Source organism: Dermacentor variabilis, chromosome 10 (assembly GCF_050947875.1).
Source record: "Dermacentor variabilis isolate Ectoservices chromosome 10, ASM5094787v1, whole genome shotgun sequence".
Classification (NCBI taxonomy): Eukaryota; Metazoa; Arthropoda; class Arachnida; order Ixodida; family Ixodidae; genus Dermacentor; species Dermacentor variabilis.
The window spans coordinates 50,166,676-50,184,774 of NC_134577.1; positions in this window are offsets into that span (position 1 = coordinate 50,166,676).

Sequence of the window (18,099 nt, forward strand, 5' to 3'; positions counted from 1 at the left end):
TCTCGGTTGTCGCTTTCGGTTTAGCGCTGTTTTCTAGCATTGTCAACTGTTGCTCAAACTATGGTCTGTGTCTATTAGGGCGCCGAATGAAAACGCCAGGAGTTCTTCATAGTTGCAGGCAAAGATTTCTGCTCACCCAAATGAGCTGTGCCACGTCAACGGCAAAGTGGGATGTTCAGTAATTTATCTACCTCAGTAGGAACAAAGAGACTTTTCGCTAGAAGCTTATCGTTTTATCCCGAATACTCCGCACACTCCATAAGAGTGTTGAATTGGGCTGATGGCAAAGCTAGAGTAGACAGACACGGCACTAACAACCGACTTTATTGCGTGCCGACGCCAATGTGTGTGTATATGTATATATATTGTAGATATACATCGGCCCTAACACATGTGCTGGACGTGTAGTACATCACTTAATTGTGGTGTAGTGAGCACGCTGACACCATTTGACACTTTCATCGGTGGAAAGGCTTCGAAAATTTCGCATGCCTGTTTCTCGTGGTATCTACCCAAAATTGCACCCTTATATCGTATACCAGCGCGCAATATACTATTGGGCACTCGAAAATTGCACATAATCTACCGCAAAATTCGCGCAACAAGCTTTCCTGCTATTGTATAAGAGGGTCAACAGAGGCGATCAAAAACAACGCTGCGCAGCCAAAAAGAAAGAGGAGAGTTTGCAACAATTCGTTGACTCTCTGAGCGCGGTAATGTACCGGATACCACTTTCCTGCAGACATGCGGATTCGCTAAAAGGTTCAGTTACCAGCCGTCTAGCCGACCACTGCAAGATATGCAACTGTGAACCCACGTTTGCTAAGCGACTTAAGTGGGTCGCGGGCATTGCTCAATTGGCTTTTGCAAAGTGATGCCACAGTATCACGTCCGATTGGATGTTCTTGATGTCATTTTTGGATACTACAACAGCATCGGCGTCTCGGATATACTTTCACGCTCAGCGCTCTAGTAACGACGAGCTTTGCTCGATGTTTAGACCCTGCAATCGACGACACAGTCAATGTGCCCGCTTGAAGAAGGCACCGTGCATAGGCCTTGAGCTGGATTCGCCAGCTCAAGGTTCTCTCGCCAGTCTAGCGCAGCCAAAAGCTCCAACAATTTCAACTTCCGTCCTCTCCTTTACAGTTTCTTGCAGAAACTTTCCACGATTTTTCTTTTGAGGGGAAGAGGGGGAGGGGGATGGGAGATGATCTGACCTCGTAGCTTGGGTGTTGCAATGCGGGTTTGTTAATACGTAATCTTGGAATACTGTAGTGTAGCGCGCACACATACGAGGACAATTCAAGGCACATGAACAGGCAGAGCGTCGTGTCTGTGTGCTCATGTTCCTTCTCTTTCCCTGGCCTGTGTGCGCTACGCCAGTATTCTAATTAAGCCGCCGTATAGATGTGTTCGCAGGTGGCCTGGCCATTGACGCGGCCAGAACCAAAGCAGCGCGGGAACGGAAGCGGGAACAAGTGAGACGAGCCAAAGAAACAACGTCACGCAGTCATCCTCACCATCGTCGTCACGCTAACGTCTTGTTGTTACACCCCCGCCGTAGCATTATACACAATTCAACGTGTCAGACAGAAGGTTTACACGGCGCAGCTACCACTGGACTTAGACGATGATCGCCCAGAATCTCTACCTAATCTCTTTCTTCACACCCGCGAGTAGCTCTGAAGGCACTAAATGTCTTTATCGGGTATGCAAATTTGTCCGCATAACGTGTACGGTTACCCAACTATCGTAAGGTCCTCGTTGTTCCGTCACTCTCTTTTCGGGTTCCGATCTCACCGACCCTAAGCGAGTAATTAATCCTCGCCGCGTATGACAGTCAGTGAAACATCGTATTTATTTGCGCAGAAAAGACGCGCGGGAAGGGCGGTATACCATGCACTCACGACTGCCTTGAGCCAGGCTTCCTGGATTCCCTTTATCACGTCTCTTTGTTTTGAAATGCGCGTTCAGCGGGGGCCAAGTTCCGTCTCTTTTCTAGCCACCAGCGTGTGCAGCATGCATGCATATAGACCAGCGCTACGCAGCGCGGCAAAAACAAGACACACAACAATCTGAGGAGGGCCCTCCTTTGACCCTTATCTTCATCGCTGTGCTATACCAAACCCCGGATGTGTGCTATAGAGCAAAGAACGTTATTGCTAGCCGTACCGGAAGTTCCACGCGTTTTGTTGGCAAGTTTTGTTGCTTTTGCGGTCCGCTGGTGAAGCTATAGGCCACGGCAGTTAGTAAATTAAAGCCGCTGGGAAGACACTGGGAGATTTTCCGGTTGGAGGGAAGCCAATGCTTTGCTCTTTGCGATAGCAGAGAGATAGTGCACAAGCAGAACTAAAGTAGAAGAGAAGGGGGGGGGGGGGAGGTTTCTCTCGAGTTCTGTCTAATTGTAAGCGCAATCTGCGGTTCGAGAGTCGGAACGGCAGATGGGCGTTGTGAAGAGACAGAACAGAAGAAACACGGATACTTCCTCATCTCTCTCTCTCTCTCGCACACACATACATCCCTCGTTCACAAACTTTCCTTTGCTCCACGCGCACCAATGCGTTCAACGAAGTGCCAGGACGGCGACGACTGGGGTAATCTCCTTTCTCCCTATGCGCTTCCTCGATCCCCCTTTCCTTCGCTGCGCTTGGCCGAGGGCAAAGCCACGGTTGAGCGTCGACGAACAGCCCTACAGCCAGAGAGCGAGAGAGGCAGCGCTTTCAAAAAGCAAGAGATCGTTGTAACACCACCAGCAGCAGGAGATGCAACAGCAGCACTAAACAGCGCCGCAAACGAGGCTGTTCTATCCCATCTCTCGGAAGCGTGGCGTATCATTTGCGCCGACACCGAACCAACGCAGCCACCCGGCGGCCTTTCGAGCTTGCGCCGTTGGGGCTACACGGCTTTGGCGCCGTAATTAGCGCGCCAAACCCGCCGATTATCGCTCGCTGCAGTAACGGACTATAGCGTATACACGCGCGAAGCAGCGCCGGGTGGTGGTTTCCTTGTTGGCGGGGCGCGCTTTGTTGACTCCACTGCCGCTGCTCCTGCTGCTGTTGCTGTCGGCGATGGTGTTGTTGCCGCTGCAGCGAGTGGACCCGCGGTCTAAAGTGGCCTTCTGCCACACAGCCCCATTTTCTTCCTCCTTCAAAGAACCGCTGCACGAGCGAAGATGAACGTAATGTCCTGGACGAAAAGTGTCCGCTTATGTGGGGCTGCCAGAACTGTCACTGGAAAAAGGAAGCCATCCGTGAATTTCTTCTTCGTTGAGCTTTTAAGTGGCAATTAAAAAAATTGACAGCTTTTTTTTTTTTTTTCTCTCGGCCCGAAGCACGCACGCGAACGGTGTCAGTTTCTCGTCTCTGCGCGCAACGCGTACGTGTGTGTGTGTGAGTGTGCATGTGGGTGAGAGCGCCCACGTCCTGCACTTCATCCTTCGCTCTCTATCTTCCTCGTGAATGTTTTTTTTTTTACTGTGCTTTTTTCTCGAGTGTATATCAACCGGAAAAGCGAAGCAGCATGCGAATATATATCCAAACACGCACACACACACATGCGTATGTTGCGGAGCGGTTAGTCGAACACTGATGTGGACGAGACGACCTCAGTCGCATACATATTAATTAAAGAGCGCTGATGTGGAGGTTCGCGGAGAGGCTATGGCTGCGACCCGTTCATCCAAAGTACCACTGTCCGCTGTACCAACCTAACAATGTGCAAGTACCTATGTCCGCTGCCAGCTTCCGCACCGGCCGATATTCAGCTCAGGATGTATCTGTCCATGATGTGTAAATAAACAAGGCTGTCATAATCATATTAGGGTTCCAGTGAAAGAATCAGCCACGAAAAGAAGCTCTGTTTGGTCCTCGCTCTGTAGTCGATATGTTTCGCGACGTATAGTCGTCCATGTCGCCATTGTCTGGGGTTTTCGGGCACCACTTCAGTCTAGAGGCACGCACTTTTTTTTTCGTCTTTTTTTTTCATTCTGTCAAGGAGAAGGGAAGATAGAAAGGACAAGTATGGAAGTCAACCAGTCGCGCGCTCGGTTTGCTACCTTACGTGGGAGAAAGGAATTAGGGATGAAAAGGAAGAAAGAAGAAACCGCAGCCACTAGCATTGGGAGCGCGTGGGGCTGCCCGTAACGCTTAATCATCATAGGCCACTGAGGTTAGGCGATTTCAGACACATATAGCCGCCTTGCTTTGCGGGCTTGTGATGGTCATGAGTTGCGATTTCAGGAAACGGCAGGAGACACAAAAGAAAATTTTTTGTACATATTTCGATGTTCTGCTCGCCAAAATCCTAACACGCTCTGAGTCTTATATGTTCGTGCATTATTAATGTTAAGGCGAAGTTACGTATCAGAAACAGAAACAGTAACGGCATTTAAGTTTTCCATTAGACGCTGCCAAGTACGGAAGGAATGGCAAAAACCTGTGATGATGCATAAAGTACGTGGCAAGGATTGGGTTGCGGCTTTGTTGGTACGATATTTCGGACTGGTGTTCTAGCACGAAATATATATTAATGCAAAGGCGCTCACGACAATGGCGCTTTTGTCGTGCTTGCATGTAAAGTCCTGACAAGTCTTGCACTAGAACACCAGTTTGTTGCATAACAGTTCCAAACGGTCGCTCTTGCATGGTGTCAAAAATGCTGAGAAATGTCTGTCCTGAACAAAATAATACCAGAGGTATGGCGAGCACCATTGAAGCGACCATATATGTATTTCAGCGACCATGAACGGTCAAGGCAGGCGACTATGTGCATTGCGATGCCTGGGAAATGCCGAGCACACCCACCATGGTTTCATGACTAGAACAGCAAGCACCGTCTTCCGATACGTACTGGGAAAAACGTAGTCGAATACTCTCTCTCCTAGCAGTACTTCGCGCTGTAAGAGAAATGAAGTATGTACGCTCTACCCTCAATTTTATTAAGAACAAGAAGAGCGCCTGCTAAAGAGCTCCGCTGCTAGGTGGCCATATAAAACTCGCAACTCAAAAAAAGACGACAAAAAAAAAAACGATGACGTACAAATTCAGCATGCTTTTCAAAACAAAAATGTAGCATTTGGCTCTCAAGCCTTATCATCAAAACAAAGTAATGTCACAAGTTTCGAACGAAAGTACGCCACAGCAAATAACGAAGTAATGAAATAATGGAAAACTCAGCAATGACTGACGTAAAACAAGGAAAGAAAGTTCATAAGCACAGCACAATTGTGTACAAAAATTGAAAGCCCTTGTTGCTTGCTTATAATGAAAGGAACTATACAGACGGTGGCACGGCATATGGACGAATCGCTCAACCACTTGAATGACGTCATTATCGATGCCCCGATAAATGGAAAGCAAAGCAAGGCCTACAGTCGCTTTTTTTCCCATCGCTGACCGAATCCCAAGTCTCCAGCCGGCGAGGAGTGTAAAAGCTCCTCTCTGCTGTGGCAACGCCTTATCGCCAGAGTCGCGAGAATGTGCGCCAGAAAGTATGTCGTAGGAAACAAGTCCTTGTCGCAAGCTGCAAAGGGCGCGAGGGCTGCTGTCGGCGGAAGGTGTGCATCACGTGTCTCTTTCTCGGCGCCAATTCGCGTATCCCACAAGCCATACTCAACGTGGAGCGCCCTTTCAGGACTGCACTCATCGATGCAGAAGTGATTGGTCCGTGCTCCTTTGTAATGCTGCTGCTAATTGGGCTATCCTCCGAAGTGCTAGTAGCAGTTACTGCCGAACGCAGCAAAGAAAACAGTTTAAGCATATCCAGCCGCAAGAAACCGTGGGTCAAAACGTCAAGAACTGCGAGGTGAGAGGAAGGCTGCAGCTGGGTCACGACCATGTGGCGTCAGACATTTAAGCCATGGGAGGGAGGGGGGGGGGGGGGGGGGGCTATCGCTTTACTTGTACAATCGTCTCCGATGGTTCTCGCCCAATGATTACTGCGCTGTGCTCTGCAAAATTCAGTAAGCTTGTTGGGCTACAAGGCTTTTATTTAATCCGAAAACTCTCATCCACAGACTCACGTCCGACTTTATTTAACAAAGAAGAAAGACGTCCGCGAATTCAGACCCGTGTTTGTTGTAGTATTAGTCATAGTTTAAGCGATTCAGGTGAGCAGAAAACGTTGATTTCCGCACCTTTCGAGGGAGCCGGTCTTAGCGTCGTGAAGGAGAAGAAAAAAGGAATGAAAGGCAATCAGTGTCATTCAGGAAAGCTTTGGCAAACCGTCTCCCTTGTCCTCATGAGAGCATCACCCACACAAAGCTACGACCATTATGCTCTCGAAAAAAAAAATGGATACATGGAGCTCGTTCACCTTTCATGTTTTCCAGCAAGCGCACCTTACCTCGAGTGCAACAGTACTTTAGAAACAAGGATGTCTTGGTTGAAAGCAACTTTCCAGGACAGCCAAACAGCGGTCCTTTATGTCTCGAAGAGGGAGGGGGGGGATCTGCCCCTAAATCTTCCCGTGAGGATAACTATGTATTGAATTTCAAGGATATCGGTGAGATGATACACAAGATCCGCTAATCGACGCCTAGACGCTCCGAGTTCGTCTCCGAGCTACGGTTCCGCTTGTTGGAATCTCAGTAGACATATACATTTCTCTTCTGACGCATCCCCACGCGGCTCCTTCGATGTCGCCGACAAGCTTAGATAGCCCACCGTGGTTTTACAAACTAAAAACTCCCCAAGCCCCGAATCAGCCATGAGACACCGCCGCGGAGTAAGGCACGTGTGCCGTGATCGGGGTCCCGGCCGGCTTCGATATGAAGGAGGTAGAGAGAGAGGGAGAGATATACAGACGGACATGCACGCACGCATACGCAAAACGCGAGTGGCAAAGTACCGAGGTGAGCGAACCTCTTATCTCACCCTATAGCGTCCAGCCACGCCCACTCGGGCGCTGCCTATTTCTCACTTGCCGTTGCACGAGTCATCTGCATAAAAACCAAATCCAAGATTACGTAACACAGACGCGTGCCGGCTGAATTGATGCAATGGCGAAAATTCCGAAGAATAAAAAAAAAACGTAGAGGCAGGCAGCCAGGGACAGAGAGAAGAGCAAGCTTCGGTGGATTACTCAGCGCCCGCTCTTTTGTCCGACGCGTTTGTCGCGCACTCGCCAGTGTGCATATGCGCGCACGTACGCGATCACGCAACCCAGAGATACGATGAAGGGAACGGAGTGCTCGGCGCTCTCTGTACGCTCGAGAACGGCGAGCGGGCCGCGTTCCGTTGTCGACGACGGTGACAACCGAGTGTGAGGCGACGGCGGTGGCAGTGTAGGCGTTTCCCGAGCGGGGTTGGCTTTTGTGTGCCCGCCGGACACGCCCACTTCGTGCGCTACCCTAGTGTAGTGTGTGTGCCCCCCCTTTCCCTGAGCTGCCAGATGAGAAAATCGATGCCCGGTGCGACATCACCGGGCAAGAGAGCCCCCCCTCGATGAGACACGCGTCTACGTGTGTGAACACGCGAAAAAAAAAAGAATACGCGATCAGTCGACGTTCGTCTCCACTGCCGCGACGGAAGCTGAAGTCGTATGGATTTACACTGCCAACCGGGCCTACGTAGGGAAATAAGTAGAAGCCAGCAAACACGGTTAGCCCTCTCAAAGCGAGCCCAAATTGGCGGCGCGACGCGTCTAAAATTAGCCGGAGACAAGTTCTTTCGGGGATTTCACAGCTGCATTTGCGGCTTGTCACTGGAGATCCCCGGTCGTGGTCGTCATGATGTCATTGTCCAGGGTCGCCACTAGTACCGCATACGCGGTCACTTGCAGCTCTGAAGCATTGCCAACGGAACTCGACGACCCGAGGAAAGTCCAACGCTCTGATGAAGAGTGCCGCACGCTCATCACGTACCCCGTGTGTTCCGACTGAAGTTAACCAAGCTCTTCTAAGAAAAAGAATATTTTAGAAAAATGCAGTGCAAGATACGATCTTAAGACCTATTGTGGTTGGTCCTCGATGTTTGACGACCGAGAACCGCATGTCCTCAAACCGAATCATGTTCTTTGTCTTTTTTTTATCATTTTCTTTGAACAGCTTGGCTTACGCTATAGCTGGGACACTCCATCCATATATGTCCAAAGGAGTGCGCAACCTCAGAAAAGTAAGAAACGCGCTGGCAGTCAGCTTCATTATTCCCCTTATTGTGCATATAAAAAAGCAATGAAACTTGAACCTCAGCATCTTGCCTCCAGCTGCCAACCGGTCCCTCCTGAGCGAGACTGTCGCCTTAGCAATCCTCCACGGGAGAGACCAAGGTGTCGCTGCAAAGCCAACGCTTGCAAAAACGTTTGCTGGCCGAACGTCATGGCGAAAAATCGCGGGACTAGTTGTCATGTGTGAATAGTGTGCCTCGGCGCGAAAGAACGCTTTTAAAGTTCTAATCTTGGCCGTTCAGCCTGTGGGAAGTTTTGAGTATGGACGTTTTCCCCTGCAACAGGCCGACGTTGCACCCTCTTACGCACTATAGCTGGATGCGGTCACGGAGTGCCTCAAGAGTTTGTTAGTAATGGGACTCCCAAGAATGTCAGGTGGTACATATGTTCCGACTTCGGCATCCACTGAGATAACTGCTTCTGCAAGTTCTTATGACTTTTACCTGCTAAGAAGTAGCCCTGGCTTTCCCCATTCCAATGAAGCAGAAAAGGTGGCTCGAAGCGGCAAGAAAGAGAGAGAGAGAAAATGATAAATGAAAGGTAGGGAGGTTAACCAGGACCACAGACCAGGACTGAGCCCGGTTGGCTACCCAAAACTGGGGAAAGGGAAAGGCGGACAGAAAGATTAAAAGAAGAGAAAGTCCACTGGGGATATCAGTCGGTCACTCAGTCCGGATCACAGACGCTGACTTAATCCGGTAGCTTTCAAATATCGCAGCAGCGCTTTTGTGGCCTTTTGTAGCTGCGATATGCGAGGCCATAGTCGCAAGATCTTGTTCAAGGTGGACGGCTTTCCATCTAGCTGATTAAGCGCTGTGCAGATGTCTTGCCTTTCATTTTCAAAAGATGGGCAGTAGCATAGTTCTATGGTTTCCTCGACACCGTAGGCATTGCACTCGGCGCTATCAGCCATTCCATTCAAAAATGCATAAGCATTGGTGAATGCAAGGCCCAAACGTAAGGGGCACAGCACTGTTTCCTCATTTCGCGGAAGACCTGGTAACAGCCGCAGTTGCACAGAGGGATCGAGGGAATGCAATCGATGCTGAATGAATTCAGGTATGTGCCACTTCTCCAATGTCAAAGATTGCGCTAGCTTGCCTAAGTGTTGGGCTGCGCCGGTCCGCGATAAAGGTATAGAAACAAGGGCTGCTCCTCCGTGTGCTTTCCTAGCAGCTTCGTCAGCGAAGTCGTTGCCGGAGATACCGCAATGACCAGGCAGCCACTGAAACACGACGCCGTGTCCTTTCGCGATAATGTGATGGTGCATTTCTCGTATCTCCGACACGAGTTGTTCACATGACCCGCGACGAAGAGATGACAGAAGACATTGTAAGGCCGCCTTCGAATCGCAGAATATTGCCCACCGATTAGCCGGTTGGTTATTATATAATCAACGGCACCTCGGAGGGCAACAAGCTCCGAACCGGTCGATGTTGTCAAGTGAGAAATCTTGTATTGGATGCTTAGTGATCGTGATGGTATAACCACGGCGCTGGTGGAGCTGGTCTGAGTGGAAGAGCCATCCGTATATATGTGGACTCGATCAAAGTAGAAAGTGTGCAAACAATCCAGAGCTGCTTGCTTCAAGGCCAAGGTAGGCAGGTCGGTCTTCTTTCTTATCCCTGGAACCGTAAGACGCACTTGAGGTTGTTTTAAACACCACAAAGCTGAGTTTGAACATGCTGAGGGTGTGAAGCCCGATGGTAGGGAGGCACGATGGATGTTGACCTCGTTGGAGAAGGACGCCTGTGGTCTTCGTTCTGGCAGGCAGGCAGGAGAGTTTGACTGCATCCGTGAAACATGACGAACATAGGCCCTAAGCGTGTCAGTGCTAATGTAAGTCGTGATCGGATGGTCTTGAGCCATTATAATGGCTCCTGCTGTTGAGACGCTCCGCGGACGTTCTAGGCAAAGACGTGGTGCCTGTGAAGTGCACACTGCGAGGCCAGTGTGCACTTCAGCACACTGGCCTCGCACGTGTTTGTGGTGTTGGGCCCAGTGCAGCGAGAACAGACGGTAGTGTTATTGCACACACTACTCACATGGCCAAGCTTCATGCACGTCCAGCACTGCAGCGGTTTTGGTATAAAGGGGCGAAATGCGTGTCGGAAGTGGCCCACTTTTACATTCGATGGGAGGGATTCGCCCTTAAGTATGATCTTGACACACCGTGACGTGCCGAGACGAAACGCGTTCGTGATGATGGTGTTTTCCGTAGCTGGCTTGATTAGGATTGACAGACCGGAGTCGACAATGGTCTCGTCAACATCGTAAATTACGCCAGTACGGACTTGTTTGCCCAGCAGAATATGAGGGCGGACTTTCATCCCGCCAAGTTCCGTGACCTTGCGCAACGAATCCAACGCAGCCGCGTGTTCTACGTCAATCGCTAGCACGTTCTTACGGGTGTTCGCTCTGATGTCTTTGATTTCATTTGGAACCAGCGCCTCTAGATGTGGCTCGCATGTTGAGGCGTCTCAGGTTGTCAGTGGCGAGAACTGGCGAGAACAGGATGGTGAGCTCCACGGTATCCCGCGAAGTTCTCACGGCGGACTCACTCGAATTCGATGATGCGCTGAGAAATCTTCGCTTTGCTTTAAGACTCCGCACCAGCTCGAAGGTGTCGTCACAAGAATCTTCACTGCTGACATAGTATGGTGTCGTCGCTGTCGGTGTCGCTCTCGGCGCCGTTGCGCTTCCTGGAGGCAGCCGCCGCGGGCACTGCCGAGTCCGGCGGACGCGCGTGAGACTCCATCTCCATCGCAAGAAAGTTTCCACGCAAGCCAGTTACATCTACTCTGATCAACTACCGAGACCCGCCGGGTGCCGGTGGGCCCAGCTCTGCTCAGCTTCTGGTGGACAGGCAATTAACCACTCGCATATACCAGGAAGGGAGCAATTATTCCTGCCCGAATGGTCGACTTCAGTTTAAGTGGCAGAGAGACATCCGATGTACAAAAAGCGAGAAAAAAGATCAATGGGTAGATATCTACGAATCTACACGAGCAACTTATACATATAATTAAGACCGCGAAAGTGTGTAAGGGTCCGGTGTTCTCGCATACGCATCACTATATCCGAGCTTTGCACAGAGACCTGCACTGTCTTTCCTTTAGAATCATTTTCAAAATATGCAACGGCACGAACGACCAGAACTCGCACACGCGATACCCACAAAATGTTTAGTCGATTTGGGCCCCTCTTTGCTGACCTCCAACAACGTGGAGCCAGTGGAACGGGACGTAAGGAACAAAAATTGCGGATTGCGTTTGATACCGACCAGGTCTCCGCACGCTGCCGTCGCCATTCACCGCCGCCTCACGAATGACAGCTCGGCTGTAATTATTGCCTGCGAGCACCTGAGCCCGCGCCCCCAAGATCTTGGAGGCAGTGCTGCGATACTCGAGACCGTCATCGTGCTCGACAGTTGCTGGCACTGGGATCAGGTGGAGCGAACGAGTTTAGTACGCTGTGGTAAACTACAGGGCACTGTGCAAAGCTCAGCTCGGCGCTCAAGATTCTATTGCACGAAAACAGAGAAAGGCGCACTGTCACAACGCAACTGTCACAGCGCAACTGTCATCACCTCGTGTCATTCACCGGTTCAAGTTGCCACAGTGCAACCTAAAAACAACCAACGAGGTAGCGGAACCCTACTGTCCAGCTAATCTGACAGGGAATAAACTGCCTCAACCAGCTACAATATACAGTAAAATCGGCACAACTGCAGTTACTCTAATTAGCTTCCATACAGTAAAATCACCACAGAGAAAAGTTTAATTACTCTAGTGCTACACTATGCACTCCGAAAGAGGCAGAGTTAAAGTACACCGAGTAAACTGCTCTACAAAAAAATTATGCGGATGCCACGCACTGTGGGAATCGATGTAAGAGAAGTTCCTGTGCTGCTTGCATTGAATGACGATGATTAGCGGTTAAGTCGACGGCGGATGTTCAATTTATTCAGTGTTTAGAACAACCACTGCTTTTGTCTGCGCAGTACACAGAACACGCAGCGAGGCTCACATGGCACATCGCATCTGGCAGAAGTGCTCAACTTAAATTGAATTATGGGGCTGTACGTGGCCAAGACCACGTTATTATCAGGCACGCCGTCGTGGCGGACTCCGGAATAAATTTGCCCACCTGGGGTTCTTTAACGTGCATATAAATGTAAGTACGCGTGAACGTTTTTGTATTTTGCAACCGTCGAAATGCGGCTGCCGTGGTTAGGATCGAACCCGCTACCTCGAGCAATGCCAAAGCCGTAAAAACTGCCACGGCGGGCGCTGTTGATTTGACGTTCGGCCGCTTCCGTGGTGTCGCCACGCTATGGTGAAACAATGAAAGGGGCTAGTTGGTGCACGTTCGTGATTAGGTTGCGCTGAGTTTTGCAATGGCAAAACAACGAGGAAGAAGGAAACAAGGGCACGGACGGACGAAGCGGAGTCGTCGCATTTTTGCCAGCGTAAAACTCAGCGCAACGTAATCACGAACGTGCACCAACTTGTGCACTTTTGCGTCTGCAAACCCTGCGCGAGTTGTTCGCTTGACAAAATTGCAGGGTGTTTATTTTTCAGAAATAGTACAAACGTATCATACCGTACTTTAAACTTAAATTTATCCAGTTTGCACTCAACCGCTGTTGTGTTCTTACGTCTTTTCCCTCTCCCGCCCTGCCTCCATGTACGCGACCTGCAAGCGCAGAGTGGCAAGGCTCTTATTCCTAGCGCGCCTCCATGCCCTCCTCACCCATCGCGGAGAAGGAGGTGCACATTGAGGCACCCTATTATACTAAGACTAGTTATTCCCTCGTTTCGTGACTGCGTAGGTTCTACGCATCATTTGCCTCCTCTCTCTACATCCTCTCTACCATCCTATCTACCTCTCCTCTGGACTGTTGCCCGTTAGCGCAAGGGTGAGCGCTACAGCCTCAGCAATGCTTTTGCGGTGGATCACGTATAATTGCAGCAGACAAGAAGGCTTTGTGGCGACGCGATGGAAAGGTCCAAACGAGTTTCTCGCGTCGCCTTTCCTCTCTGCCTCGCTCCTGCCTTGTATATGCGTGCTCTGAACCACCTGCCGACGCAGCGTGCAAGCCAGCGACAGCAGCAGCAATGGAAAAGTCGAAGGAAGAGGCAAAGTAAGCTTCACTTTAAGAACCTCCGTATATGTGAAAAGCAGCTACTCCATTCGTAGAGTCACTTTTCAACTTTAATACACCGTTAGTTTTGAGAGTATGCTGACAACCTCTTGATGCACGCAAGTTATCGCCCCGCTTTGCAACTTACTCGGCTGAACTTATCGCTGCATGTTAACGAGCCTCTTTATTCTTGGTGTTCGAAAGACGGCGACGTCGAAGCCACCCCTGGTTCGTCCTTTTGGTGTGTCTGGTGGTGCCATCTGAATAATGCGAGCTCTATTATCAGCCGATGAAAGAAAGGACTATTTGTTCTGGTCCAGAACTGCAGCTCAGTCCTGCTGCTGGTTTTGAAACAAGAATCGCCGGTGCTTAATTAGTATCCCGACGTGGAGGCACATCATGTGTATCACTGTGCTTATTGTAACAGGCGCGGAACCAGCTTCTCGTATACTTTCTCATGAAGGCCATTCTCGAAAATGAGAACGCATACCCACAGCACCTTCAGTCTAAGCATCCTACCAGTAACACGCTCGGTTTAAACACGCGCTAACTTTGACGAAAGCGGGCAACTATAACAAGCCCTGTTATTTTTCCTTTATTATGAGTGGCGCCGGGCAGTACGCCTCGCTTACTCACAACCACGCTATGCAACAGGAGCAACTAAAATAATAAGCGTAAAACACTCCTTTAAAGACATGTGTTGGCGCTTCACTCACCTGTCAGTTGAGCGGGTAGCAATGAACTATGCATGAAGTGGCAAGCAACTTTGACTGCTTAAGAATAGCATTCGCCATTCACAAAGGGAAACAGACAAGCTGTTTCCTTCTGTACAGTGTTTTAGTTCAGCTTTCAGAACCCGTCTTATTCACTACTTAGCCGCGAGTTGAGGCGTCTCCGCAGAGCCACCTCCTCCTAGAAAACTTTTCTCGGGCCTGTGCGCCTCGTGGAACGGAGTCAGTAACGTTAGGGCACGCCAGCCGACACCGACGTCATGCGCATTACAGCGCCTACGAGAAAACTGAACTCTAGCAAATCCGGATAAGAATGTTTTCTTTCTTTGTGTGTGTGTCCTACATGTACATAACATACTAACTAACGGTATTGCGATGACTATGGGCATGAACAGCCGCAAAATAACATGAATACATAGCAGACATACTCTTATGCCCACCTTTCGTGCTGTGCATATATTTTTCCACAGCTCTGTTTGCCGTCAGACTAGCAATATAGTTACAAGCGTCATACATATCCTTTCTTCCTAAATGGCACTCGTCCCAACTCTGCGACCTTTTCACGGGTCAAGTCACATAGAAACAGTTGATTATTCGTAATTATAAGTTTGTAGGAGGTAAAAGGGACGGCTAAGAGAAATACTGAATCAATTTGTACCAATTAAGTATTCATTGAACAAAATTTTGGCAGAACCCATCTCACAATCATTGTCGATGTTAATGTAATTGGCATTTAAGGAGTACTGACACGATATTCCAGAATATTCATTCGTTAAATGAAAGTCCTAGACATTTAAAGCTTAGAAAAAAATTGTGACAAGCCTCGAAGCACCGGTAATAATTTAATAATTTTTCTACAGCCAATTTCGGTTTCGTTTCCGGGAGGACACTGTGCCGTAACGTCACGACACAGTAGTTATAGGAGCAGAACACCGCGACGTTTTGACACTACCTCCGACTCGCTCGGTCGTCCGCTATGCTGCTGCATTGCTTTCGCAACGAGCATCAGCATACGAGGCGACTGACCATGCTGGAGCGAGTGTGAGGGGCGTTTTTCACTGGTCGATCTGGAGCGGCCGCCGAAATCCTCGAGCGAGCGCTCGGGTTTCACAAATCCGAATCGGCCAGCGGAGCGCAAAAACGCTCCGCGGCGCATCACACAGGAAGTCTGCGTACACGTCGCACGAACCGGTTCCGAAAACCATGCCCGACTTCCGTTCTGTACGTTTCCACGGCAACCAAACTCGCCGTCCCCCGTGTGTAATTTGACCGTGGTAGTTGCATAGTCCGTCATTTCCATGTCGCGCCCGCAAGGATTGTACATGGACAACGTGCATAGAAGGCTTCGTACAGCACCTGCTTCACTTCATAATCGCTGTCGTCCGAGCTCTCATCGCTAAACGCGAGCGCTGCAGCAGCACCGAACGCAGCCATCCTGCGAAGCAACACAAGGTGCGTACCAATCGGGTGCCGATTTCGCTTGAAGACGGAAGTGACGCGTGCTATTTCCGCCCGAATCCGCGCCTCGGCGGCGGAGCAAGTGCGAGCGATCCGGCGCGGAGCGAGTTGATCCGAAACGACCAGTGGAACGCGCGAACCCGATCCAGATCGACCAGTGAAATTCGGATTCGTTGGCGCGGAGCAAGAAATCCTGCTCCGAATCGACCAGTGAAAAACGCCAACAATGTCCTGCTCCCCCGTGATCACATACCGCATCGTGACGTCACAACGCAGTATCGTCCTGCTGGGAACCTAAACCGAAAGCGACTGAAGAAAAGCTATTATATAACATTATTTACATTGCTCTGAGGCTCGTCCCTTTTTCTGCGGTTTATAGGCACACGACCTTCGTTTAACGCAGAACAATGAATAGTAGAACATATGTCGGAACCCCTTCGAGCTACTTAGCGACACGCCGCATTGCCATCCGAAATGCGTTATGCATGAGCCGTGTGCTGCAGCGGGGCTCCCCTCTTGTGCTTCCCTTTGGACACGCTGCGCCACCTATTGGCTCTCTCGCGGAGTTCCGGTGTGGCCTCCGAGATGCGTGACAACACGGAGACTATAATTACCGAAACAGTCCGGAAAATTGGGCTAATTGGTTTACGGTGTCTCCCTTCTTCGTTCTTGTGTTGCGCGAAGCTAGCGCTATACGCAAGACCACGTTTAATAATAATAACCGCGGCGGGCTCTTGTGGCGCAGTGCGTTTAAGCGTCAGGCTGCTAACTACGTTCCGCCCATCACCGGAGAAATTTTAAACGTTTCTTTTATTATACGGCCGTACCCCGTATACACGCCGGGCGAAGTTCCCCGTGAACGCTAATCGCATTAACACGTTTTCTTTTTTTTTTACATTCGCGGTTAAAGGCTGATTATTATAGGCGACACATTGAAACCACTACAACCTGCGGTAAACGCCGCGGTAGTCAACTGTATGTACAAGACGGCCTCACGTGCAATGGGCCTAACGTATCACGAACTGTTGACGCAAGAAAATTAAATAACGCGAGCAGCGGTGATTGGGGGGATCAGACGTCAGAAAGAACCTTACCTGCTGGATTAGCGCACCGGCCACAGTTCCACAGATTTGCGGCTGATTCACATCCTCCGAGTGTTCCCACTTTTCGGAATCGAATGTACTACCCATCCATCATCCGCCCAATCAAATTATTTTCACAAGAGAAACTTGAAATACGCAACACTCGCTTTGCGCTGCATCTGAAGCCTTCCGTGGCACACATCGATAAATGCGTCAATAAAGAGCCGGCGGGAAACAACTCCGCAAACGAACACGGAGCAAGCGAAACGACGTTGAAGCCCCGTCAAGCTGCTGTCATGAACTAAAATCACTCGGGTGATGACGCCGCAAATTTGTGCGCACGCCCGAACGGTCACCTATGTGGGAAGTGCTATAGATAACAGAAGCTTGCGGCGTCAAAGCGCGCCGTGCTCCACAGGTCACGCTGGCTGTGCCCGTGACACTGCAGTAGAGCGTACACTTTCCGCCGGCCTATATTCGCGCCTTATCTCTCGGTTCCGCGACGTTACGATGCTTAGACCGATGACGATACAATCATGCGGATGCATTTACGATCGCCTACCGGCGATTGTCGCGCTCACGCTCTCCTCACGCCATGCTCGGCAGTGCAAAAGCAGATTCAAACAGCCTACGTGGATTAACACAAAACGAAAATGGATAGAACGACTGACAAACGCGCAAAAACCCTTCGCGCAGCGTGTCTCTGCGTGCCGGGGCGCCCTGACGCATGTACAGTTTTGTTTCTCGCGGGGCTCGTTAAGGCGGCGCTGTCCAGAGAACACTGTAGGGCCATGCTGTAGGGGTTTTGAGCACTGTGGCGACTACCAGGGAGCTCTTCGTGTAAAGGCCTTGAAGACCCCCAACCGAGGGCATGCTTTCTGACGTCACCTTTTCCCTCTTCCGCCCTCCTGCCATGTAAATTATACGCGTTCTCAACCATCCTCCAACGCGGCGCGCACGAGATCAGCAGCAGCAGCAGTGGAAAGTCGAAGGAAGAGGCAAAGAAATACAGGGTATATATATTCTTTGAAAAATGTCGAGAGAGAGAGAGAGAAGGGAAAAATGTCAAACATTTAATGTGCGCCAAGGAGGTCATATAACCTTCTTGGTGTGCACACAGCTAGTGCTGAATTTAATTACGCATCAACGTTTCAAAACCAAATCAAGTGGAATTATTATTCACCGTACATCGCTTGCTTTGCAAGGTTTTTTGTTTCTTTTTTTTTTGCTTTTTTTTTCGCCGGTGGTCTCGACAGCTGCACTGACTCCCTGCAGTTTCTTCCATTTCATGCATGCATCAAGCTTGAAGAAAAAGCCTATTAATTGATGTGCGTTTGATCGTTCGTTCAGCAACAACAAAAAAGGAAGAGCAGTGATATCACAAGGTCAGTGCATATTTTTTTCTTCTAAAGTTCCAAAGATATTCTTGGTTTTGAGCGCGATGGGACAGAGGAAACCTAGAAGCAGACAGGACGAGCGCTAGCCACAGATACCAAAACTGCGACGAAAATGGGAA